The sequence below is a fragment of the Solenopsis invicta genome, chromosome 5 (assembly GCF_016802725.1).
Source record: "Solenopsis invicta isolate M01_SB chromosome 5, UNIL_Sinv_3.0, whole genome shotgun sequence".
Taxonomy (NCBI): domain Eukaryota; kingdom Metazoa; phylum Arthropoda; class Insecta; order Hymenoptera; family Formicidae; genus Solenopsis; species Solenopsis invicta.
In genome coordinates, this window is record NC_052668.1 from 12424316 (window position 1) to 12451876 (window position 27561).

The 27561-nt window shown below is 40.6% G+C and overlaps 1 protein-coding gene across 2 annotated transcripts in view; it reads right to left on the reverse strand.

The window, feature by feature from the left end:
• The window catches only part of LOC105199968 (nascent polypeptide-associated complex subunit alpha, muscle-specific form), a 110066-nt gene that overhangs the window by 59030 nt on the left and 23475 nt on the right, over positions 1 to 27561 (reverse strand). Inside the window, exon 1 of one of the 2 annotated variants that reach the window (XM_039449325.1) lies at positions 1860 to 2536. The exons of the other annotated variant lie outside the window; for it this stretch is intronic. The gene's annotated coding sequence lies outside the window, so the exon portion shown is untranslated. Of the gene's footprint in view, positions 1 to 1859; positions 2537 to 27561 lie in introns of those variants that run through there. 2 annotated transcript variants of the gene reach the window in all.

A 27561-nucleotide genomic window follows, 5' to 3' on the forward strand; every position in this document is an offset into this window, starting at 1 on the left:
ACTTTAGAAACATAAATGCTAGAAAGCGTCTTTTATCAGACAGTAGCTCTACAGCAGTTCTTACAATACTATTTCGTATTTTGTAATAATTAACATTTTTGCAACATAATTCATAAAGAGCATTTGATAAATTGCACCCCAAAACTGGCTGCAAGAGCGGAATTAAAATACGGCCTCGTACCAGGGGAAAGGAGTTAAATATAAAATAAATTGATAAAAACTAAATAATACATTATATTTTTGTTTTAAACAATACAATTTATAAAATTAAAAGACTAGAATTGAACCATCCCATTCTATGCGTCTTTTTGGCAGTTTATTAGTGGATCTGTCGCGTCTAACGTTATTTTTCTTACTTTAATCGAAGAAAATGTGAAAAAGTTCATGAAACATCTGTTAACATTGTATTTGAGGATTTCGTTATTCTCTGTTCTCACGGAGAGGCGTTTTCGTTTTGCACTGCACAACAATTTTATGTTGCAAACCGTACTACGGGCAAAATATACACAGAAAGAGAAAAATATAAACAAAATGGTATTGGGAAGCTACACAAAGATGTAAAATAATCTAATATTGTCAATAACATACCCACTTTTGTTTTAACTGTGCAATTTGCAAAAGAAAATAGTGCAAATTTTATTTTCGTTTTTATATAGAAAAAAAGCTATGAAAGAGTATGAACTATGGATTTCTATTTATCCATTTATTTAAGTAAACCATATTTTTATCAGTGTTAACACAATGCAATGTTTAGTTTTCGAGAAATATGAGGATGAACAATATTGGCGACTTTCCTCTGTTCGAAATAAATTAGTTCAAGGAATTGATTAATGACAGAGATTAATTACTGCCAAAAATAAAAGAGATAATTTTGATAGAGCAGCATTTTGAAGATCCGTTTTCTCCGAAGCGAAAAAAAAGTCTTTCCTTTGTCTCGAAGAGACGTGAGGAAAAAAAAATCACCCGTTCCCGCCTCGATTTGAAATGTCGGCGAGGCGACAAAGAATACCGACCGGCACAGCGGTATGCGCGATTGCGCGATCCTAAAGCGCGGAAAAGGTCGGTTGGAAATCGCGCATACGTGCATACGTGCATACGTGCCGTATCGTATGCACGGCTCGATCGTTCGGGGGTTAAGAAGTGTGTGACCATCGAGCAGATGGTGGGGCACGGAATCAAGATGGCGTAACGACCGGTCGTTCTTCGAAGGATCGTTCGTACTCGATCGTGACTATGCGAATCCCGGAAACTACCGTCCCCGACTCGGCTCGGTTCGACTCGACTCGATCCGATCCGACTCCGCGGCGACTCGTAGGACGCAGGGGAAACTCGTCCTCGGGAAGGACGAGCGGGACGCCGACGTCCTCGAGGTGATCCCCCTTGCGACGCGGCTGGCGCCGTCCGCTATATCGATTGCCGTTCCGGCTTGCCCATTTTCAAAATGGCGCGGGGAGGGGACGGTCGAAATCCGGATGCCCCGGAGCGGCGGCCACGTCCCGGCCCTAGGACTCCGCCTCGACGTTTCCTGGTGCGCGCGAGGATACGCCGGCCGGCTCTCTAGCGAGAAAATTCGCCGTCGAGACGAAAGGAGGATCGTCGGGATGACAATTGAGACGATGATGTCCGGATACACGCAGCACGAACGCACGCACGCGTGGCTGCGTGAAAGAACTTTCACGGACGCGCAACAGTTACCTCGGGACCTCGCCACAAAAAGTCCCCAGCTTCCTTTTGTTCACCAAACCAGAAGAAAGGAAAAAAAAAAAGAACGCGAAATTCGACGATCGATCGAAGGCGCGCGCGCGGAAACCAGACGAAGAGATGATGCCGGACGATCGTCACACCTCGCCGGTACTCACCTACTCTCCGAGAGTCTCGCGGCACTGCGCTCAGAAATATTTCCCTTCGCTGCGAGGATGCGACGTAATATACGTTGCCGGCGATACGCGCACTTCGCGATGCACCTTGTAATCCTTTCTCGACGAAATCGCTCGGAGGTTTGCCGGGCGCACGTCCGGCGACACAATGCGCTACGGCGTCTTTCTTTCTCTTTCTCCGTTCACAGGTTCACGCGTGTACCGATACAACGGACGGGACGGGACGCTCGTGTTTATCACGACGATATAACATGCGCAGGAAGAAAGGCCTCTCTCTATCTCTTTCACTCTCGTACGGCGTGACGATGAACAACTTTTTCAGCGGGAGCACGATCGCGAACACATCCACTTGGCTCGGTAACGCGCGACCAACTGGCTGTGAACGCGAGCGGAGGGGAAGCGGCGTCCGTCTGTCGGTCGGTCGGTCGGTCGGTCCGTCCGTCCGTCCGTCTGTCTTTCTGTCACCAACGCGTTGCTCGCTCGCACCAACGAGTCGGTCCCTCTCTCTCTCACTCGATCGTCCGTCCTTTCAGGATCCGTCTGTCTCCTTCTCTTTCTCTTTTTCTCCTTCCTTCTCTCTATCGCTCCGTTTCTGCTGCGCTCGCCGTTCCTCTGTCTCTTTCCCTTCTTTCTCGTTTTCCCTTTCTCCTCTCTCTCTCCCTCACCTTCCGTTGCTCCTCTTCTTTCTTTCTGTCTTTCGTTCTCTTCGCACGCACACCCTGTACACCGCTCTCTCTCTCTCTCTCTCTCTCTCTTTCTCCCTCTATCCACCGATTTTCTCTCTCTCGTAAATCGCAGGTACGTCGATGCCCGAATCGAGAATCGTGAAAGGGCGCAGCGGGGAACGTGAACGTGTCTTTCTTTCTCCCGCAGGATGTCCTCGGCGAAGGATGTGGCCGGAGCGCGTGGCGACGACGTGCATACACGGGGCGAATCACAGGACGAATCACGGGACTACGGCGCGGTGGCCGGGCTCTACGGTCGGGTTAATGATCGATCGGCTCCTCTCTCGGTGGCGCGCCGGGTAATAGCAGCAGCAGCAGCAGCAGCAGTAGTAGCAGCAGCAGCAGCAGCGAGAGATATCTCGCCGTCGCCGCGAGAGACGCTCCTTTGTTCTGCTTAGCCTGCGTTCGGCCTGCGTCCTCCTACACGCTCGCGAGAAACGCTCCCTCCCCTTTGCCCGAACGCAGCCCCACGTATCTCGCGAGAGACCGATCTGCACGCCTCGGAAGCACGCTTTTGATACCGCGGATGGCTCGCTCCACGCTCTCTGTCTCTTTCTACGCGCGGTCCAGCGGTAAAACGCCGACACGACGGACGATCCGCACCTCCCGACCGTCAGAGAAAGAATGAGGACTGCGAACGGGCGACAGAGGGGTGGCAGGGATGTAACCGGCGAGCCCCGGCGCCCCGGGATCTCGTTTCGCGGCATGGTGGCAGCCCTGCCGACGACTCCGGCAGGAGCGAGAAGAGAGCGGGGTACGTAGGGCGGGGTCCTGGCGTTACAAAGGGTTACTTCACCTAGGGACACCCCGATTCTTGTCCTCTTCTCGACGTGCGAACGTCGTCTGAGAAAGTTATAATAGCGATTTTTAGAACGGTGTCTTCAACATGGACTCTGTCAGTCGCGTCCAACTTGGCGAATTTCGCGGATATGGGGAAAAGCTGCGTACTGCTTCCGCCATACTTGGCGAAATGCGTATGTAGCTTTTTCCTAATTAATCTCACACGAAGATGTTAGGATATACCGCAAGTTACGACCGCTCATATGAGAATGAGAATATGAGAATATAAATTTGTCACAGCTCGTTTTCCCACATTTATATCTGAACAACTAGCTGAGAGAGAATGTCCACGAAACGCCATTTTTATAAGATATAGAAGCGAAAGAGGATATACTTAATATCGCTTAAGCACACAATAATATTTACCGTGATGCAATATGCGGGCGATAGAGCCTCATTCACTCATACTAATCCAATTCGTGGGACCCCAAAGTGCCAGACTCGAATCCTTTGATGAGCATTTTATGTCTTATACGAGCGAAGAGGATTAAATCACGTTTCTCTGCAAATCGAACAAGTTTCCTCCTCGAATTGTTCGACTCTGGAACTGGTTTCCCCGCCGCCTCGGCTAAATTTCAGTTAAGGATCGTGGATAACGATTCCCTTAAGCTCGCGTTATCCCCGGTAACGGCGTAAATAAGCTGGCAATCTCCCCCCACAGTTTTTTTTTTATCGTCTCGCACTCCCCCAATCGCGCTGATCGGAATCGTGTCTTACGCGAAATTCTCGTGGAGAACTCTCGGTGTAATAGACGTCGCGTCCTTATTGCCGATGTGTCACCATGAGAAATTGGAAATTTAAATCAGTCTCCGTTTCCTTTATTTTTAATGGAATCGGTTAGATTTCACTCACGCCGCAACGCGCAGCACTCGGGGAATTTCAAAAGAATTGATCGATCGCCAAGTCGATCGTGATACAACGAATTTTCTAATTCCCCCTGATATAGTTCACCGAATTGTATTTAAGGACGATTGAAACGACAATTATCGCTGGTTGCTCGCGTAATCTCTCGCCGATTGCAGTGTAATACCTAGAAATCGGCAGTCGTTTGGACGACTACGGTGGTCGCTCGAGCGAAACAAAACACGCGTTATATACCTGCTCGCAACCAACTCGACTGTATTACGAATCGCCTTCCGCCTTTGGCAACGGGAAGCCGGTGACTAATGTCAAAAGCAGCATGCGGGAGATATTAGAGACGAACGCAGAGTTAAATAACGAACGGAATTTCGGGACTTATCGTCATAACCGCCGACATGATAAATAAGAAGAAATATACACAAGAAGATAGACTGAGAAAATAAATTTAATGAGAAATTAAAATATTCAGTCCGATATGCGCTCAATAAAACATTGGGATTCAATTATTATGTTGTAGAAAAAAAAAAAATATATATATATATTCGTTTAACCATTAACATTTTTTAATCAAGAATTAATTAAACCAACTCGATATTGAACTAAACTAAATATTTATTTCTTCAATAAATTTTTTTTATTAGTTTATATCAAGATGTGTTACTCAAATTTTGCAGAAAAATTTTCTGAAAATTCTCGATTTTTCTAGGAATTTTGTCCAAAATTCCAGATGAAATGGAGACTTTTTTTAAGTAACTTTGAGATAAATTTATCTTATCTCTTAATTTTCTCGATCATACAAAGAAATGTCATTTAAATTGTGAATGTTAAATTTGAAAAAATCCTAACAGAAAATAATTAACTAAATGATACATAACGATTTATCTGCAACAATCTAACTCACTAAAAATACAGAATGCAAAACGTACATTAAAAAAGTCTTGTTACATTAATTAGATATCTGATAGATTCAACCAGTACGTTTGTTCAAGAATGAACAAATTAAAAATCTTGTTGACATTACTAAATTATAGTGAAGTCTATCAAATGTTCTATTAAAATCTCGAGTCCTATTATGACAAAAAGAAATTTTGCTTGAGTTTACAACTCAATCATGTATGCCTTGGTGAGTAAATAAAATTATTCTTTTTTAGAATGTGATTAAACAATGCCAATTTAGAAAAATGTTGATATTAATTCTCTTTTATTGCTACTAATTTTTAATAAAAACTCGCAAGTCACGTGAGAATGTACGTGAACGTACATGTATGCGTATGCCGTATTTATTGCTAATCAATTGTCAACACATTTTATACTTTCAAACATTTTTTTAAATGATAAAAGTAATAACTTTGTTAGAAAGGAAGAGATAGCATTCAAATTTAAAAGCAAATTTCAAAAATTCTCCAATAAAATTTCATGATAATTCATGATTTTCAAGGATAAAAGAGAAATTCCCGGAAAATTCCGGATTTTCTCAGTTTCCCGGTACACATTCTGTACGCAGGTACAAAGAAAAGCTGGGACAAGAATATTATCATCCAAATTATCTAAGGATTTATCTTTCACCCGAGATAAAAGAAGATATTGGAATCTGGAAATAGGTAAGTGAATCATAAAACAGTAGATATCACTTCCATTGAGAAACGTTGGGTCATTCTCTTCAAACGTACGTCAGGCATGAATCAAACGTCTTTGAATTATATCATTCGAGCATCTTTCTCAATGTTATGTATTTTTCTCTTTCATCAAATCTCAATCGTGGAAGGTAATCGGGATTCACTGTAAGAGCGTTACGAGTAGGCGCGATCGGCTCGTTATCATTTTTACACGAGCGAATTAATCCCCAGGAATCACACTCTCTCTCTCTATCTCGGCGCGTCGGTGTATTACGATGCAAGCAAGTTGATTCTCGCTGCCACGCCCACGGAGCGCGATCGTTTCGGCTCGCTCGTAGAAAGAGCGAGACTACCTACGCGCTTAATGCAGAAATTGCGAATGCTGCCACCGTTTCGATCGGCCGCATGAATCTGCAGTACTAGAAGCGATAAACGAGGGAACACACGCGCGATTTCGTCTTCGATCTCATTTATCTCCGACACAATGAGGCGGCGTTAAAGAGCCACGGCCCCCTCCTCCTTCTCTTCCTCACGATGCAAACCTTTCGCTACGAACCCGATCTGTCCGATCTGTCACGATCTCGTGCGCTAATGGCCGGCTATGCTAATCCAAGTCCTACGTTAGCAAAGGTATCCCTCCCCCTCCTCTCTCTCTCTCTCTCTCCCCTACTTATGTAATTAGACAAGGGAGATAATTTCTGATTCGCGCACTCCGCACGACGGCTTACTAATTAAATGCAATTACCCGTTGGCAAACAAGTTTGATCCCCTCGCGATTTGCCGTTCACAAAGCTAAACGTTTATTAACTTCTCGCTGGTCTCGGTAAGAGACTTGAAATTTTGTTTCGAGGTTAAATGACGTAATTGAGGCTAAGATCGAGCAAAAATGGGTCAATAATTTTCTAATATTAAAAATTAATAAGCGTTGTAGTCGTTAAAGCGCGATTCGTCCTTTTTATTGTTACGTTTGAATTGAAATTTATATAATTACATATAGTACAGAACAGAGTTGGTAAAAATCATGTTTTAAATACGTAATGTACACAGAGAAAAAAAATTAGTACACTGAAAAAATTTTGTTACGTTCAAGTAAATATATTTACTCTCTACTGCCTTCATTAAAAAAATATTTCTTAAGTTTAAAAACGAATTATTTTATACCAGCTAATATCTATTTAAATCAAGAAAATATGATTTAAACATGGAAAACTTTTTCGGTGTATTAAGTATTTAAAACGTGTTTAAAACGTGATTTTAAAACATATTAAAAACATGTACACAAAAAAACTAATGTTTATCAATCCTGATACAGAAACATCACCGGAATGAAAAATAAACCTCACAAATTAAATAATAAATCTGTAATGCCAAACAAATTGTGTTCCAATAAAATTTCAATTCCGCAAAGCTCAACATCTCAAAATACTTAATGTAGCGATACGTTAAAGACTGTAATCTCTCTTGGTATTTGTCATCTAGACATCTGTTTCGGTTTTAAGTAAGGAATGTGCTCTTAACCTAGACTAATTGCGAGTCATCATACGTAGTTACGTTCGTTATGCATCGTCACAGACAAGTCATCGCTAGAGCATTCGCGCGATTTGTCGGGCACCTGTCGCACGAATCAAGGCCGATATCAATATTTACCATAGCGCGGCTTTACCGACGATATGCAAAACTGCTTACGCATCGTTTAAGTGTAAGGCGTCGTATGGTAATCCGTCTGGAATGTGTAAGCTCTAATCGTCGTCGTCTCTATTCAGCGACAATCGATCCCGGCGATACACTTGGTGACTGGGATCGCTTTCGCGATTCGTCACCGGAAATCGGCTATCGGGAGGATGGCAGAGGAAGATCGCTCCTTCTCGGTACCGGACCGTTTATATTGTATGTATACACGTGAGCGCGTGTTGCGCGTCGACTAAGATGCCACCAGCGCATTCCATGCCGAGGACACTCTCGTGCATAAAACAATAACCGGATAGAGATTTCCCACGAAGGAAAACCTACTCGTAACACCTGCGCAGAATCCTGACCTCCCACAACTGACATTATCGACGGAAAAAAAAAGAAGAAGAAGAAGAAGAAAATGCCGCGAGTGTTCGCGTTTGATTACGAACGCCTGAGCAATCAAATAAACTCTTTTGACCGCGCGCTACCGGAGTAATTAAACGTGAAAATATTACGAGATGATATCGCGGTCTTTCACTTGCACTATAAGAAATTTCATTGTGAATGGAACGTCTTGTCCCGGCCAATTTTTAAAGCGCTCTATTATAAAGCGGTCAATTCTGCGTTTAAGATCGCGTAATTGCATTTCAGTCGCGTCGCGTGCAAACGGTCCAACGATTTCTTTTGACGCTGAACAAACAATTACACGAGCGGCGGATTATTCTAAACGGGGAAAGTTCAGAGAGTTCAAATCAAAACGAACTTTGACCAAACTTTCCGAGTTGGCAGAGCTAAAGGTTTCCTCTCGGGGTCCCCGCGCGCGCGTCAGAAGTCACAATGGCTCGCCCGTGTCGCCCGCGCGGATTAAAGATTCGACGGAGCCGTGACGGAATCGTAAAACTGACAGGCGTTTCCCTCCGCCCCGAGAGTGGCGAGAAGAAACGTGGCCGTAAATTCCGCGTACTACCGCGATACGGATTACTCACTTGTGACGGCGACGATGTCGTAACGCGAATTACTCATAACGTCGCTGCCGTTTTCGACGTTGCCGCGGCGAATGATCGCGGCGATCGTACGAGCTCGTAATGCAATCTGAAAGTGAAATGGCGCTTTTGCACGATTACCTCGAAGGTTCGCCTTGTTCGAGCACACGGTTATGAAACGGCGAAAAGCGAGGAGGAAAATGCGCCGACTGTGTTTCGATGTCGAGTAACGGATTCCTAAATTATGAGAATCCTGGAAACCGTTCCTCGACCAATCTTGTTGGACCAATGACTTCCGGTCTCTCTGACGAAATATCATAGAGAAAATGTATTCTAAGCTCGCGCGCAGAACAAAAAAAAAATGTATAATTGAGAGAAAGTATACGCGATTTGTGGCGCACCGCATATATCAAACGCGCTCGTAACACAAGGGCAGCCCACAATTAATGGAAATCGATTTCGGAGGCACCCGCGAGCCTTATAGATTCAATTTATCCGTTATAAAGCGAGCCTATATCTCTCTTTCTCTCTGTCTCCCTCCGATGCATTTGGCGCGCGTCCTATAATCGAAATCTATCTCCTAGATAGATTTCCAATTACCGAGCAGCGTTACGAGAAACGCGCGGTAAAAGTAATTCGATTAAACCGCCGTGGCGAGAGTCCGAGAGCGGCAGCAGCATGCTGTTTCGTCAATAAATCCCTGCCATTTCCTCGTAATTTTCTAAGTTGACTCCTTCGCAATCGCACTGACGGAGAGCCATTGTCAACCGGATTAACAAGTGAAGTCACGTAGAACGTTAATTTAACGAACGATCCTTTACGAGGGATTTAACGCTCCATCAATCCCAACGCGACAATACCCAGCGAGCTGGCGCTTCTTAAATTGACATTGGTTAAATATCGTACAAACTTGGACTCCGCCAGTAGAAGCGGTAGAATTTAACAAGAATAAACGGCTTATTTAATTCTTACGTGCCTTTTAATATGTTTACACTTTTCGCTATCGCCTGCCATCGCGCGCATATCACCGCGTGTGCGTACCGGATTCTATCTAATCGTCTTCAATTAAATGAGGCGCGAGCGTGCTCAATGGCGAGACGGATAACAGAGTGCGAACGCTGTCACGACTCGACGGTGATAATTGACATTCTTCCGCGGCTGAAAAAGGAGGCGCGGGACTCGCTCGCGCCGCTTGCTAACTCAATTAGACGCGACAATGAGAGCGATCTCTATGTTTCCATAGAACGGCGGGGTCGTTATCAATGGACAATGGGCCGCGGCGGTGTCCAGCCGCCGTGCGCTCGTGGTCGGTGCAATTTCTTTGTCCCTTGTGTACCGTATTGCGCACGTCGCGACATGCTGACGATGCTTTTCAGGATTTCCCCGCGCATCGTTGCTACGTAGTCGACTACGTAGAAACGAAGAACGGAGAACGCGGGCTCTTTTATCGCACTGCCCTCTTTTACGTTGCCCCGCTTCCGTGCGCGCCGCATGTTACCGCAGCGTATCCGCTCGGAATGTCGCGCGAACGCGCGGCGGCGGCGACGGCGAGAGGGCTTTATTTGCGTGAAAACGACGCGACGATTTGTATATCGCAGAGATTTCAACGTACAGAGCGAGTTTCGCCCGAGGCAAACTGTCGCGGCGTCGCAGTACATCCATGGGAAGATGAATTTACACACTGCCGATTATTATTATTATGGCTTGCACATAGGAGGTAATAATCCTAAAATTTAAAATTTCTTAAAGTCGACAGTCGCTGTTATTTTCGCGCGTAACGTCCGCGCAATGTGTTCACTATTTAAACATTTAAACGATGGAACACGGTAAACAGAAATTGCCGGACTGACGACGAATGTGTAAGTTATTTGAATAATTAACTTGGAAATATAATTAAAATGCCATCAAATTTTCCAACGATACATAAACGCTTGTAAGAACTAAAACAAAAAAAATTAAGGCTCTAAAGAAAAGGTAATAAGATAAAAACAAACTGGTAAGAGTCAAAGCAAGTTCTTAGTGTGTAACAATACAATTATTTGTTAGTTAGTAACGAGCTTCAATCAAACTCCTGGTTTGAGTTGGAACAGTGAAAACAGGAAACCAAAGACAGATACAGAGATTGAGATTAAGAGCAGCAGGCATCGCCTGTCGCAGCAAATGCATCTAATTTTTAATCAATTTTGACAATACAGTTACGTTCGTTCATTTGTTTCATGCGTTTTTAACATCCTAGCGAAGCTTTTCAATTTACTTGACTGCGACAGGCTTGCTCTTAATCTCAATCTCTGCAGTATCTATCTTCAGTTTCCTGTTTTTACTGAGAATGACCCAAACCGAGGGTCGCAACGTTTGACTGAAGCTCGTTACTGATAAATAATTGTAATGTTACACACTAAGAACTTGTGCTGACTCTTGCGTGCCGTCTCTTTTTTTAATCTCTCTGATTTTCTGTAGGAGCGTCACTGTCCCGAGAAATGACCGGAGCGATAGCGGATTCAGCAGGAATGCGAGAGACGATTAGATCAGCCGTTCAACGATAAATCAATTTATCGCGCTGAACGAGACTGAGCAGTTTAATATGTCACGTTCCACCGCTTCTCATCGAATACCCACGTTCATGAAGACAAATCTGAGCGTACGCGAAAGACATGGAAGAGAGCATCGCCGACGCCGTTCGCAGGAAACGACGACGACGACGACGACGACGACGACTAAGACGACAACCAGAACCAGCTCATTCTAAGGAGCGGCTGCTAGCCAACGGTATAACGGCGAACATATGGCGAACGTGCGGAGGCGATTTCCATGATACGCCGCGATAAGACGCCACGTTGGTACGCAGGCACGCGAGCGAGCGAGCGAGCGAGCGAGTGCACTCGCACTCGGTCGACTTACATGAAACGTGAGTTAGCCCGGCGGCATAGCCGAGAGCGCTGCATCGCAATCGCGAGATTAAAGGATTAAAGATTCAATGAGATTTTAACCAGACGCCCGACTTACAACTCCTAGAGCGAAGTTCCTCTATGCTTTCGGTACAGAATATATATACGTCAGGACGGAATTTCGCGAACGTGGGGATTGCTAAAAGTTGTAAACTCATACATAAGCGCCTTAGAGCCCAAACTCCTTGCTTCTTCTTTTTTTGCACGTTTCTTAATTTCAGTTCCATAGCGTACAATTCATAATTAGTTAATGATTTTATCAACGCGTTTTCTGTCGTTCATTTCACGAATTTGATCGGTTTGAGTTCCAAGAACTTCACGCGTAGGTCGAAAAAATAAATCGGTCGTTCGCATAATATTTAAAAAATTGGGGGAGTCATTTATCTCGCTCTGATTCCTATTGACTCGAGATAGTATCGTATCTCTTCTCTTTGTCCTGACGATGTTTGTGCGAAGTTGAAGAGGAAGTCGGCGAAAACAAATAAGAAGGAATGCGCCTCGAGATAAAGAGGGTGCGGAAGAAACATTAACCTCTGGACGTCTCTTGACCCGCGGCATTATACGTCGTAAATTAATAAAGTGGTTAACGACGGGGGGATAAAAAGGTTCTCGTGGTTCTTCGTGGCTTCGAGATCGCTCTTTCTGAAAGGAATCAACGGCGAGATTGATTGTACGTGAGTACACACAGCGTGCATCAGAACAGAAGGAACCAATCGCGAGAGTAAACGTATTCCCAAAGCTCATAATGTATGAAATCGAGGGAACGGTGAGATAACGTTATTACACTCGCATTCGATCAAATCGTTGAATCATTCCTATCAATTACGTATCCGAGAAGACTTGGAAGAAGAAGGACCGTTTCCATTTCCCAGAACGGAATTACGAGATTATTTTCACGTAACATTGCGTCGAGCTTCTAGAGTAAATTCGCTCGCGAGAAGTTACAAGGGAATTTCGAGAGTAGTTTCTCGAGATTAATCCACACCAAAATGTGCGACTCGATAATTCCACGTGTGGATATAGCGGGTAGTAAGAACGGTGTCGATTCCGCACGTTCTCCGGCACGTTTAGTGCCGGAAACGGAAGCTCCACCTTAGTCGTTGGTCGCAAATGTTTGTGCGAACGCGCACGAAGAATGTCGCATGGCGATGTAGTCGGGTATCTAATCGCTGTCTAACCTAACACAAACGTCGCGTACGCGCGATATCTTGCAGCTTGTTAAAATTAATGATGCGCCGTTAATGCTCCGTGTACCCTGACTATTTGAAGTTGAAAAGCCGACTTTTAGTTCATATTGATCTTGAACGCTGTATTTACGTCAGATAAATAGAATTTTCATTAAATAGAGATCGAGATGCGGATCTAACTATTTCCGTCGAAAGTGAAACCGTATATATGTATATGTATGGCGGCTAACTCTATTTCCAATTGAATTATCACACATCTCCAGATCCGGTCAGTTCAGCGAGTTCAATGGTTCAATCATCGACTAAATTGAATTTTGAACCTGATCGGCTAAATTCAATTTAGAGAAATTTCAGCACGAGTTAAACAATATTGTATAAGAAATAATTAATGCGATGCGCACAAACGTTTGATATAATGAAATTTAATTCGTCTAATAATTAATTTAATATGTAATAATCAACGATGCGATCTAATGTAACCTAAGCGGTTTCTCAAAAAATACATTTTCCACATAATGCAAAATTAATAAATTTTATTATAATTAGCTTCTCTTTATATTGTAATTGGCATTTCCTACATAGTAGACGATGATATGATTAAAATAATCAAATAATAATAGAATCAAGCTAATTAAAATTATTTTAAAATTTAACGATTGCATTAAATCAATCGTTTCAATTTACATCGAAGCGTGCCATGCCAAGTGGTCGTCGTGCGGGTATGTACAATACGTGCAGCAGACATGTCGTGGCCTTCTTACCGAAGGAACGAATGAATGAACGAATAAACCGCCCGCGCGCGAGACGAGAGAAGGTCGACGACCAGATGTGGAGGGAATATCGCGAATCGCAGAACGGTTCGACGAAAATGCAATTGGGTGCAAGGTCATGCGCGGCGCTCTGATTCGCTGCCAAGAAGGCGCGGCGTTTGCACGGTCAGTTTCCGCCGCGCTATTAGACTTAGAGGGAAGCTTCCGCGGCAAGAATCGTAAGCCGAGAATCGCTGCACGACACACGGCAATTTGCCCGACATGCGTCGATTTGTCAATGTCAACATATATATATATATATATATATATATATATATATATATATATAGAGAGAGAGAGAGAGAGAGAGAGAGAGAGGTGGCTCCAAACGCGACACCTACGACTTCTCTTTACCGACCTCGCGGGATGGAATTGGCTCGCGCGCTGCATCCGGTTCCGTAGGTCCATGAATCACGCCATTGAGATTGGAAAAGGCTATTTCTCCTTTTTCCACGGATTTGTCGTTGTCGCCGTTACTCATTGCTACCAATTGCCACGGATCACGTTAATCGATCGAAACGGCGTCGTCTAAGCAGATTAACGATCTATTTGATTGAAGCGATTATTTCGAAGCGATAATGAAGAGAAACAATGTTTAGGAAACAATGTTTAGGAAACAACAGGGAAAACAGAAAAGTCTTCCATTTTACCGTTCTTCCTTTAGTTCGCTTTCATAGTATTTCTATAATATTTTAGTGTCGATAATTTTATAGGGAGAAACGAGGAAAAATTCTCATTTCGCGAGAGTTTCACGGAGGCGTTGAACGATCATTTGTAAATTATAATAATCCCCGTGATGCCACATTACGATTTCAGCGCGTATACATGGCATTACGCTGCTTCTGAACCGTGGCGCTTTACTCGTACATCCGATTAGCGCGTGCATGCATTTATGCACCGCATAACAAGCCGTTAAGAAATAAATATATCGAGCACTCCGCATAAGCTTCGCGCATCGAAGAGAGAAAGAGAGAGAAAGGGAACCTATATCCATCAAGTACAAATATTTACTCGTGTCAACGTAAACCGAACGTCACGTCATTCTTCCGAGCTACTTTATCGCGCCACTTTATCGTGGCATAACTCGATCGCGGAGAAGCACCTCCGTCGCATTTTGTCGCGTATAACGGATGAAGAACCACGTGCACGATCTGCATATCATTCGCAGACTAATGTTAAGCCCGCCGGCATACGACATATCAGACTGCGCACGCTTCGTGTAATTTATAGTCGTTCTCCTCCATTCGCAAATGCTAAAAAGACTCGAGAGAGAACGAACTTACGAGATGAAATTTATTAATAACAACCGCTTTTAATAAAATACTCGCCCATTGATGGTCAACCTTTTATCCGTTCGACCCAACACACGTCTGCAGACTGACGCTCTTCTGCTACAGGAAATTACCGAAAGAGCCTTATGCAGAGATAATAATTCTCACGAACAAATCTCCGAATCCCCTCGACTTCAAAGCGTCCAACGACCGCTGATGTCGCATTATTCGACGCCGGTTCCGGCGACCTCATAAACGCGCCGTCCACGAATCATACTCCGCCGACCGACCTGCCATTTTAATACGGTTAAACCTCCACTTCCGAATAAAACTTTATCAGCCCCCACGAATCCCTCGCATCCGTCGGAACTGTGGACGGCTGGCGCCCAAAATCGCTCGTGTGTGCGCGACATTCACAACTTCACGCACGGCCAATACCCACACACAGGCACGTCGGTCGTACCCCACGTGTTCACGCCCTACGTAGTGCTAATGCGAATGCGTGCGCGCACTACCGAGATGCGTGCGGATGCACTTCCCGTGAAACTTTTGTTTCTCTTCACCCCCATTTTTGCGGCAGGGCCGACCATCGATATCTCCCCTTCCTTGCACGTGCAAAATATCGGGCTTTCCCTCTTGTCGCTCGGCGAACGCATTTGTCGGGCAGATGTCGAGGAAACGCTTCGGCTGTCGTTTAGAAGATCGGAAAAACTACGACCGCACCGCGACAAGTCGTGTCAACCGGGATTTTTAGAAAATCGAAATGCACGCTAGCTCGAAAGCTACCCACGATTACAAAAAAAATTGCAATTTGAATTTTAATTTAAATAAACATTTGGACAAAAAAACAGAAAAACACTGGAGAATACTCGAGATGACTGTGGTTTCTTACATATTTTACAAGAACGTTTAAATGAGTTTTCAAAATATGTTTTCTTGCAAAGAGTAAATTTTTTTTTTTAATATCCGCGTTATCAAACAGCTTCCGCGATATTCCCGCAAAAATCTTCATATCTTTATTACGCACCCTGCACACCACGCACGATGAATTATTCACTTTCCGTGATGCACAATGCACGAACCTCCGCGACGAACAATTGTCTCTCGTATGTAACTGGGTAAACAGCGTGTCGATCGAGTCTGTAATTACAGAAACGTCGCCAACCGAAATACGCGCATCATTCATAAATTCACGTCACGTGACGAATGACAGGACCAACAATGACAATGACATCTGTATGAATGGTGTAAGGCAAACGGCCACCTCCTTTTCCGGAAGTCACGCTGACGGAGCGTGAACCTTCTTCCGTCTTTCGTGATTTCCAAAGCTAGTAGCCCAACATGGATATACATGGAATATCAACAAGAAGATAATTTACGGACATTCCAAAGCTCCTAATTCAGATTGTTTTACAAAATATGTTGCCCTCCTAAAATATGTCTTCTTAATTCAGAATACGTTTTACAAAAACCAGGATAGACATTCAGCTGCCACGTAGCTATCGAGAATATTTCACAGATAAAAATAAACAAACTGAGGAATTCTATAATTATTCATTATGCTGACATACAAACCTTCAGAAACAAAATTAGATGACCTTTTAAACCTCTATGTTTTATAGACTTTATTGGAATATTTCTCTGCCATTTGTGATTAGGTAAATTCAGTGAACAATATAAAATCGAAATATAGTAGGTATGCTAAATCACGTATGTTAAATTCATAGTTGGTGACGAACGGTGGACGATAAATATTTTCCACATGGTTCGTATCGAAAGTCACAGCGAAAAACAAATGGAAAAATGCAACAGTTTAACATGACGCGTTAGCATTATCGATATCTCGACGGACAGACAGCGGACGGTGACGATGGACGCGCAAAGAGGAGCCGATTCGTCATGTGCAACGGATGCTCCGCGAATTCTTTAAGCGCTAACTCGAGTTCTCTCAAATCTACGTATGCCGAACACGCGCGTGCAACGAAACGCGCACTGTGCACGCATAACTAACGCCCGAATTCTATTTCTCCCCTTTCAATTTTCCGCTGTTTATTATTCCTCGTCTACTTCTCCAGTATCCGCGATAAGGATCCAAGAAAAATAAAACAAGTATAGCGAGATATCGAAATATACACTTGGAAAAAAATTTGTTGAAAAATATTTAGTCCAATATGTTCAATTAAACATCGAGTTAATTGTTTAGTTGCACAAAAAAATAAAAGGGAGAATTTTGCTCAATGCGTATCACTTCAGTTATTTTTTATTATATTTCGCATTTGATGCCGTTTTGAATGCAAACCAAAATTCGAAATTGTAGTTCAATGTTTCATCTATTATTACATGTTCAACGTCATCTATTATTACATGTTAAACCTTTCAATAATGACAAATTAATTTGTTATAAGCTTTTCTGTAACATATTGCAATAAATTTTATTTAGAAAATCAGTCGCCTAAAGCGCACCTTAAATTATATCTTCAAAAATATTCAAATTTATGAATTAAAATAATTAAAAATATAAAGAACCATTAATTGATATTTATTCTATTAATAATTTGTCAAAGAAGCGGTCAAATATTAAATAATTAAGAAATAACAATAATGAAAAGGTAAGAATGCCGAAATAAAACTGGCTTGATTTATTTATATATTGACATATTTTTATTTATAGTAATTACTATTATCACTTATCAATCTTACCCGCTAGCGATCTGACATTTACAATCATTTTTTTGTAGTAAAATTTGTGATGATACGAATAAGGAAAATCGATAGTTTCACCAAAGTATCAATTTCATTTTTATAATAATTGTAAATATGTATATACAATGAATGTAAAATATTCTACAAGTCCTCTTTTATAAAAATTAACAATTCAAAATAAAATTGCATAATTACGTTATTATCAGCTATACAAACTGATTTAATTAATAAATTTACATCAGATGTATCTGATTTTCTAAAATGCTAAAAGCATGCACAAAACAGTTTAAAACTTGTTAAATTTTTGTCTATATTATTTCTTATTCACTTTTAATTTTTATCACTAAATGTTGAAGAAAAAAATGTAAATTATTGAACAGGTGCGCTTTAGAAGACCGGTTGCGCAACTTTCTCCTAATTCATTCATGTCAACCGTAAAAATTTTATGATTCAGAATTAATTAAATCAATTCAATATTTAGTTGAACGTATCGAACTAAATATTTTAGTTCTTCGATAAATTTTTTTCTGTGTAATTATCTTTTTTCTGTGCATTTAGTGCTTGAGTCAAACTTTTATTAATAATAATTTTAAGTGACAGACTCTTTAATTAATTGAAAATAGAAACTTTCTTAACAAATCTTAGTAGTTTTTTTTTCTAAACATGTGTATGCTCTATGAAGTATATTCATTGAGATATAATTTACAATTTACATTAAAATGTTACTTTTAGAAGTTGTAGAAGTCTGAATATTCTTGCCACTATAATAATAGATATCTCACAAATGTTCGTAATGTACAAAGAAATAATGCGCAGCGTCTACCATTAGCATATCCCGATATAGCTTCGGGAGAGAGGGGGGAGGGGAGTTTTGCAATAGCGAGATACATCTGCTTTCTCCCTATCGTACAACGCGCCCGACAACGCCATTCGTCGTACACGGACAATAATGAAGCGCGATTTGCCTAAAACACTAATGGCGCATTGTGACTCAGTGGGCTCTCATCGTCGTTCCTACGAGACCACCGGTATATCACCGTTGGCGGTGATGCAATTAAGATCTAATTAAGCGTCACGAGAGAAATACGATGCTGAATTCATTCATAAGGTGACACTGCGTGCGCGCTCGCAGAATACTCGCGATATGCTCGTACTTTTCATTTAATCAATGAGTTTTAATAACTTAACAGTACTGGGCTGAGGGAATTAAATGTGTAAAGATAATGCCAATGAAGAGCCGACCGATTATTCATGTGTCATATATCATTCTATTATTCAGCGGTATAGTATTAGATATTTTATATTAATATATTGTGTAGTGTATTTAACTTTATTATTCAATGAGTTTTGTTTAGTGAGCGCCGTGTCTCTCCCAGCAGTATTAAATACTGATACTTGTGATTCCCTGGCTGGCTGACTTAGAGATTAAGTCAGTAATAAATCCTGATAAAGATCAGTTTAAATTAAATGAAAAGTATTTTCGTGATATTACATTTCTTGGGTCTTCTTAAAAAGCTGTATTTTAAGTCCGACGTGCAGCTTAGGGAATCTTATAAATGTTTGTAAATTCATCTAAAATATTATTGAGCACTAAAGTTTGCTTTCGACTGATATAACCTACTCATTATTTAAATGTGTTGATACACTTCTTGCCCATATTAGATTAGAATATTGTTTATACAATAAATAAAAAAATAATTTTCCGTTAGCTATTCTATTTCTGGCTGTAACAGAAGCTGGATAACGTTTCTTATTCCTTCCTTAATTAGTCCATTTTTATCAAATATATTCCGTACGCATGCGGAATTCTTCGCACTTGTAACCTCGTTTCTAAAGAGGATATAGGTGTCACCAGACCAAAATCAACTCACGTATTTGCCTTTTCCGATGATCGGGAAAGACCGGTAAATGAGATAAAAGGGTAAACCGACAGGACGTCATCTCAAAGATTGAATTAAATACACTCTTAGAAAAACGCGGCCGTTATACGTGCTATAACGGTCTCGGGACGACCATGACCGCGAGATCATGGTGACTAGGTAACTCGTGTAGCTTCAATACCGTACGGACCATACGAGAGCGAATAAAAAAGTTAACGAGATCGTCCACGGGGATTATTTTTTTGAAGTCGCGCACTTCATTCATTTTTGCACGTTGGTTAAAAGCCGATCTTAAATATATGTTCCCACGCAAGTGTAATCATTTTTCTGGCTAATCAATCAAGAAAGGATTAATTTAGCTCTAATGAAAAGAGAAAAAAAATACGTTACACGCTATGGAAGCTAAGAGGACAGATGGGAAACTTGAATGTGAACCAATATACGCAAGTAGCGTTATTCAGCATGAACGTGGTACCATAGAAACGCACGATGCTGCTCTTGTCTGGATCGTAAGTGACATTGAATAGACCGAGAAACTGCGTTTTGTCGGACCATTTGTGAAGTCCATTCTAGGGTGCTCAACGACAATGACGAAGCGATTAATGACACCGTGTGAGCACGTATGTACAAAGGACCGATGACATTCTGTGCACTGGTTGCGCGTGTCTCGGTAGGTGCGCGTGCACGAAAAAACGGAAGTACCGATTAGTATAATACTTTTGCCAGCGGCAGTCAAGCAGTCGACCAGACATATCAAGCGAGCTAATTTTGGCAGACTTTAAGCGAGCCTCGTGAAAGAACGAGATTTTTAACCCCTTTCTGCGCTAAACTTACAGTGAAGCGCAAGTTGAATACATTGAAACTTTATGTCAGAAAAATCAAAGATGGTCGATATCCACTAATATAAATGCTAATGAATTATTTATGCAATAACTGACAATTGAAGTAAATCAAAAGACGATGGAAATTCAGGAACAGAAATTCCAGCTATTTTTCTCGACATCATGGTTTTCAGTCTACAGTTGTCGAGGACCAAGAAGTTCTTAAAGCGAAAAATAGTAGACGGAAAACATCCCCTCGCTTTACTTATCCTGTGGGATCGCTCGAAGTGCAATTGAATGACTCAGCTCTTTGTAACTGAATGTTCAAATACGGACGATTTTCTCTTCCAAAAGTTCGAAAATTCCAAGCTTTTTCTATGCACGTGGTTTCTAGGTACGTATTTGTAAACAGCGGTTTATGAGAATAATTGAATTTAATATTCTATCGATAAAACGTGTTGCAACAATTTAAATTTTACATGTAAAAAAAAATCATTATGATATTGGAATAATGTTCTACAAAATAAACATTTCTCATCGTCTCGCACATAGTCTGGTCTACCTCCTGTGAATAACATAAATTTTTTCTTAATTTTAATTTTATTTTATTTTAAATTTTGAAATTTGAGGTCTTTAGTTTCTCAACGTTTCGTCAATCCGGATATGTTAATCTAATACAACACTGACGCCCAAGGGGGAGACTTTGATTTTATTGATTTGACACTTTCAACTTTGACACCGTTTGATCGAAGAGACTCCAGACTACACTCATGTTATTTCAAGCTGTATTAGAACATCGTTCCTGAAGAGAATCCAATCCAAGGACCGTTTTTGTGAGAATTATCGTAAATTAATAGTCGAATAACAGCGAGGACTCTAAAAGCATTTAAACTTATTTATATTGTTGGTTTATTCATAAGAGCCATAATTTATTTCTATTTTAATAAACACTTCTACAGCAAATTCCTTTCCCGACTTTTCCGTATAACATCACCATTTCTATTTTCTCATGATTATATTTGAAATCCATTCGCGTACGTCGTCTCTTATTAACCACAAAATGTGAAGGGAGGGTTCCAAACCGCCACGTCGACGGAATAACGATCCGCTCTGCTAGAGCTCGAAAATTCATATGGACAGGAAGCCCTTGTTCACATTCTCGAGTCCCACGCAAGATCAGTACGTATTGCTAAAGATTAAAATAACATTCGTACTACGTGAATAACAGGAAGACAATAAAATGATAAAATAACAGCAAAAGCTCAAATCGCTAAAATATATAAATATATATATGTATATAAAAATAAAACTTATCTTTCTAATTATATTACTTAAAATTGTGCAAATTGCTTTTCATTATCCCAACATTATCGTTTATTCAATAGAATCAACTCTAAGTGTCAGAAGTTAATTGCAAGACGAAAAAAATATCTTTTTAAACAAACTTCTGCTGGCGCTTTGAAGAACATTTTAAGCATGCGATAAAACTCGTCCGTACTTAGCGTTTTATTTCCCGATCAATAAGTTTAAAAGTGAAGAGTCTTCGTATTATAGAGAATTCTGCATTTCTGGCAACACTGGAGAGAAACGACGATCGACCCTCCCTGATTGCGACGAGACCCCGACGGTGTGCCACGAGGGTTGCCGCTTTCGGTATTGATTGTACGTCGGATGATTCATGGGGTACTCTGGCACGGTGACCACCCCCGCAATATTCTAAGCAGTAGCTACCAACCCCATGCAAGCCTCGCAGCTTATCCCCGCTGCCGAAGCGGAAGGACACTGGCTGGAAACTACATGTCGAGATACGGCAAATGAAGGGCATTATGCAGCCCTAAGTACACTGCAAATGCGAGGAAAAACAAGGTAATGTCCTCTGGAAATCCGCCGGGACATCAGCAGGTAGGGTAATATTAACGCTACTGTACAGTGATATCTGAGTTATTCTAATAGTTTAATTCCATACCACATCTATTATCGTATAATCGAATAATTTGCATAACTACAAAATAAAATCAAATGTCGCAAAGAAGACGCAGTTTCGACTAAAAGCCACTGAAATTAACCCTAGAAATGTTATCGTAGGTGAATTTTCATTGGGGTGCAAATTCAAGTTTAGTAAAATTTTTGTCATAAAAATTTGGATAGTTTAAAATAATGTTTGATAAAATGTTTTACATTAAAATAGTATTAGTTCTGCCATTCTAATATTATTTTATTACATCTAAAAAATTTTATTATACCTTATAATCTGTAAAGTAGAAATATAATTTAATCATTTAATCATTTTTTTAAGTGTGAAAAAATTCTTAATTAGATAGGTACATTTTCAAAGTAGTATTGACGTCAGAAAGATATGAATATCATTCTAAGATTATATATAAACAAGCTACTTGGATGTAATTCTTAAATGGCTCTCGCGCAGGTGAAAGCATCAGATTTCAAAAAAAAAGAGAAAAACTTTAAAAACAAAGAAGAAAGACTTTAGAAAAGGTCTACGATATCAACATCTGAGATGCGAATTCATTAGCGAATCCCTAGAATAGCCAGATGATAATGATGTCGCGATCACAAGTGCCACACCTGCCGCCTAAAGAATATTAAATTTTGGCACAGGTGCGACGAAACGAACGCCTATAAGTGCAATAAAGTGAACAAGAACTCAATCGCCAAATAAGCTAATGGACATTTCTCGTTCATTATCGGCAGTTTTATCAAATTTCGTCAAGGTGACGATATTTATTCCGACATTTTTAATACAAATCAAGCCAATTCGTTTTTTTAATTATGTTAATAAGTCAATCCCCCCGAGAGAACTTAATATGCACGTGCATTATATTCGCGCATGTTTCATTGCGACTAGGGGGAGAAAAAAATATGCTTTAAAAGGCAGCACAAGGACTGCAGTTCCCCAGAGAACTGTACATTCGCGGAATTACTAATAATTATACACGCTAATTGTATTGCTAATTTAATATGATTAAATTTCATCAGTTAGAAAAGTTAAAATTGTTATTTTTTAACGGTTATTTAAAAATGATAAAACATAATAATAAAAGCGACAATAAAATATGACGAAAAAATTTGAAATACTTGATATAGGACTTATGTCATACGGTCACGCGAAAAAATCAGAACTTCTCAGTTAAAACTAAGCACGTCTCAATTCTATTTCCGCCGGATATAAGAACTCGTTCACCTCAAGGCACACAATATCGTACGATCAATCTTTTCCTCAAGCCGCCCTTCTTCCTTTGGGCACTCACCCAAAGAATATTAAAGCCTTTCGCGACTACTAGAGAGTGGAGGACGAAGCACATGAGGTCCAGAGGCAGCAGTAACCGACAGAGATCTATTTTTATGATTTTCGAAATGTAGCGGAACACTGGCACGACGCGCGTATACTTTACATTCCTCCGCGAGCTCTTTCTTCTCGAGAACCTTTCATCGCAAAAATAACGCGCAAAAGCAGACCAAAATCTTTTGATTTTGGTCGAAGCGGCAGCCTCGCTGCGGTCTTCTAACATCACCGAAACATAAGCTCGAAACATAACTTCAGAATGTTATTGCCTCAATCGTCAACTTTTGTTCCGAAATATTATCTACTAAAGTTTATTTGTCTCCAGGGTTGAGAATGTTACCTTAAAAAAGTAACGCGTTATCGTTACCGTTATTTGAAAAGTAATGATTCGTTACTTTTTCATCACTTTTTTGTAATGGCGTAGCCATTAAATTTTAAAACTACATTATGTGATATAATAAATGTTGAATGTAATAATATAATAAATATTAAAACTCTCTGAGCTATTCTGTATACAGGGTGTTCATTAATGGTTGTACCCACTTTTTACCATAGGAGCATGATTTACCGACGGATATGTATTTCTAACATATTATATTAGAAATAACAAATGCGTGCTCCTATGGTAAAACGTGGGGACAACCATTAATGAACAGCCTGTATAGAGCAAACAATTTTCTTGTATTAAACCTATCTAATAATTTGTTTAATTCTTTATTTTTCTAGTATATTCATTTTTAAAAGAATTTAGACATTAAATTTCCTTGATATTAATTTCATTAATTACAAAGAACGCATTCCAATAACCACTGAATATACTGAAAATGTAAAATATAATTTGTAATGGAAGTTACTCAATATCGACAGCGACCATCAGAATACAGCCCAGCATATAAAGTAGGTACTATATCGAAATAGTCTATTCAATCACACGTTCTATTGAATAGGTATAAAAAATAATAGAAAATTAATAATTAAATTCGTTACCATTATATAAAAATGTAACGATGTTACATACGGAAAAAAGTAACGATTGTTATCGAGAAAAATGAACGAAAACGGTTGTTGTTGCAAGTAACACGTTATTTCCGAACTGTGTTTATCTCTTAATTCTTCTAAGTTTTTTCTAAACAACCGCAATATACGATTCTTGCGATGTATAATTCCCGTTGAGTTTCATCAATCTTCACCTACAATCTCTATCCGACGTCGCGTGCGCGCTCGTACGCGAGTACACGCGCACCGAGTACACGCGCACCGAACGTACGAGCCCCGGCACTTTCACTCGTCCACCTCTTTCCCCGGATTTCTACGGTGAAAATAACGGCACTGGTGTATGGCGCCGCAGATATTTGGCACAGACCTGAGAGAGAAAGAGAGAGAGAGACGAAAGAGCGTTTCTATACCCCGTCGCTCCCTCTCTCGACGTGCTACACATGTGCAAGTATCGGCGCTCGTCTGGCACATCTGGTCGCACATTCAAGGCCGGACAATCAACTTTGCGTAAAAGGAACCTCTTCGTACGCTATACAGGGTGTGTCACCAGCTAGTAGGATTGACCTGAAAATCCTGACAACGATTCTCTATGCTCTTCGAGGGTGCACCCGAACGAGGGCAAGAAGATAATGATGATTTAATGACGTGAATCCCTTTTGATTAATTTCGTCGTACTAGAGAACCTGTTAAACTTTCTACACAGTAATATCTTTTGCTTCCTCAAGATATCGTTTCTTGCAATTCACCCGTTAAATAGAAAAAAGTTTTTAAATCTCGGTTCCTACACAGTAGAAAACATTTTATTTTTATAATAGAATATTTGTTAAAAATTTTGTGTGGAATTTCTAACATAGCTGAGTGATGATTTAATATAATATGATTGTTATTTAAATATTTTATGTTAAATTGATATTTAACATTTCTTAATGTCAAAATAATACAATTTATAAGTAAACAAATAACATAAATATATGTATAATAGTTTTGAAAACGTTAATTCTAAGGTAAATGATAAATAATGTTAAACTCTTGAAATTGTCAATGATAAATCAAGTTTCTTTTTTTTTTAAATTACCAGCTTAATTTTAAATTCATGATCTTGAACACCAACTATGTAGAAGTTTGAATCATCTATAGCATTTTTCAATTCTTTCATTGCCAATACCTTTATGAACAAACACAATTTAAGAAAGGTATTGTATTTATAAAATGGTAGCATAATTTAAAGTTGCGATGCTCCGTAATATTACACGAAAAGAACAATATTGTTAAAATACAAATCTGAAAATAATGATGTTGAATCATTAAAAAGTTATATTGGACATTCGAGCTAATTGCTAAAATATTAAAACTGCAGTAATATCAGTTTTGGGAGGATAAAATACTGCAGAACTTTATATTTTCCTCTCTTAAAAATTCTCTTAAACTTTATCCGCCCAAAAAGTTTCCTGTGAATAACCAAAAAATGTGTTCCTACATTTCGGGAAAAATCCTCCAATCTGGCAACTCTGACAATTATTACATCTCCCGTTATCAAACATCTTTATTTCAAATGTTGCCACAATATATTCATGTTATCAATAACAATAACAAGCTGTGCAAAGGTAGAACAAAACTTGTTTTTGTTCTGAAATACTGCGCTATTGCCCATGAGTAATATTACGCGGCATTATTCAGTGGAGGATATCACTTGGTATTCGCAACTTTGAACGCTTGATTGTACGAAGTGCTCATCGAAGTGTTTCATCGAAAGCTACGAGAGATCAAATTTGCATCGTTTATTTACGTGCCATCCGAGGTTCCCGAAGGGATCTGCCGATAATGATCGCTCCAATGAACGACTTGGTCGTCGCGAATCCGTATTATACCCCAGCGTCGGGTAAACAAGTTCCCTCAACAAAGAGCGCCGACGAATGACAACGCGTTTACGTGGAGACGTGCAATGAATGCGAAATCCGCATAAGAAGCTAGCTATCGAAAACAAAGCAAGGAAGTAGCGAGTGAATACGCTTTGAATACGCTTAGCGCCTCTCGGTAGCTTCGCGGCTCTTTCGCGACATTTTTCTAACGTGTCAGAAGTAAATGACAAATGATTGTCATATAGATAACAATGTACAGGCGACGTAATGATGTGAATGAATTGGAATTTTCTTTGCCAACGCTTTTAAATGTTTATAGAGGAAAACTCGCAAGTCGAAATTTTTCAAGTCTCTGACATTCGTCATTGAAATGTCAACGGATTTTTCGGAACACCCTATAGAAGCTGCACGTCGCGAAGGATTGCTTCAATCGATGAAATTGATGTATATAGAGGATAGATTCTCAAGATATTGGCAATTCGACGATTGTTTCTCCTGTTACAACCGGTTGCGTCAGCGCGGCATTGTACGAAAAAATTGCGCAACGCTCCCGAAGGCTGTCGATTTCTCACGTAAATCTCGCTTTTCTTTTCCGCACTAACGCAGTAGTATCGCACGTCACGGATCATTACACTTGCAAAAGCTGTCGGCGTATCGACTTCTCGTTATCGCGTCGCGATGCGATGCGATGCGATGCGATGTGATGCGATGCGATGCGATGCGGTGGTAGGTAGTCACTCGAACCGTTCGAACTGTGCGATATCGAATACGGGTCGAGTCGTGTGTGAAGCGAACAAAGCTACGGAGTTTCGAAACTATCGCGCCGTCGCGTCGGTTAAGCCGCCGCAACGAGGAGCTCGATCGGATGGTTAAATCCTCATGCCTTGATGTCGTACCCTGGTTCCGGCATACTTTGGCTTCGATATAACGTTACCTTAAAAAAAAAAAAGTCAACGGCGCACGTACGCAAACGAGAGCTCAGCTCTTTTATTATAGCCCTAATTGAATCATGCCTTAATCGACGTGAATCATGCACTACACGGAGCTGCCTTCTAAAATATATCGTCCTCCTCTTTCCTAGTGCAACGCTTCGGTTAATTATTAATTATCGGTCGGCATGTCGGCTGTAATCCACGGTTTAAACTAAACGATAGCTTATCTCTTGCGAAGGTGTTCGAAGAAACAATCTCGGCAATATCCTTACCTCGACCCTATC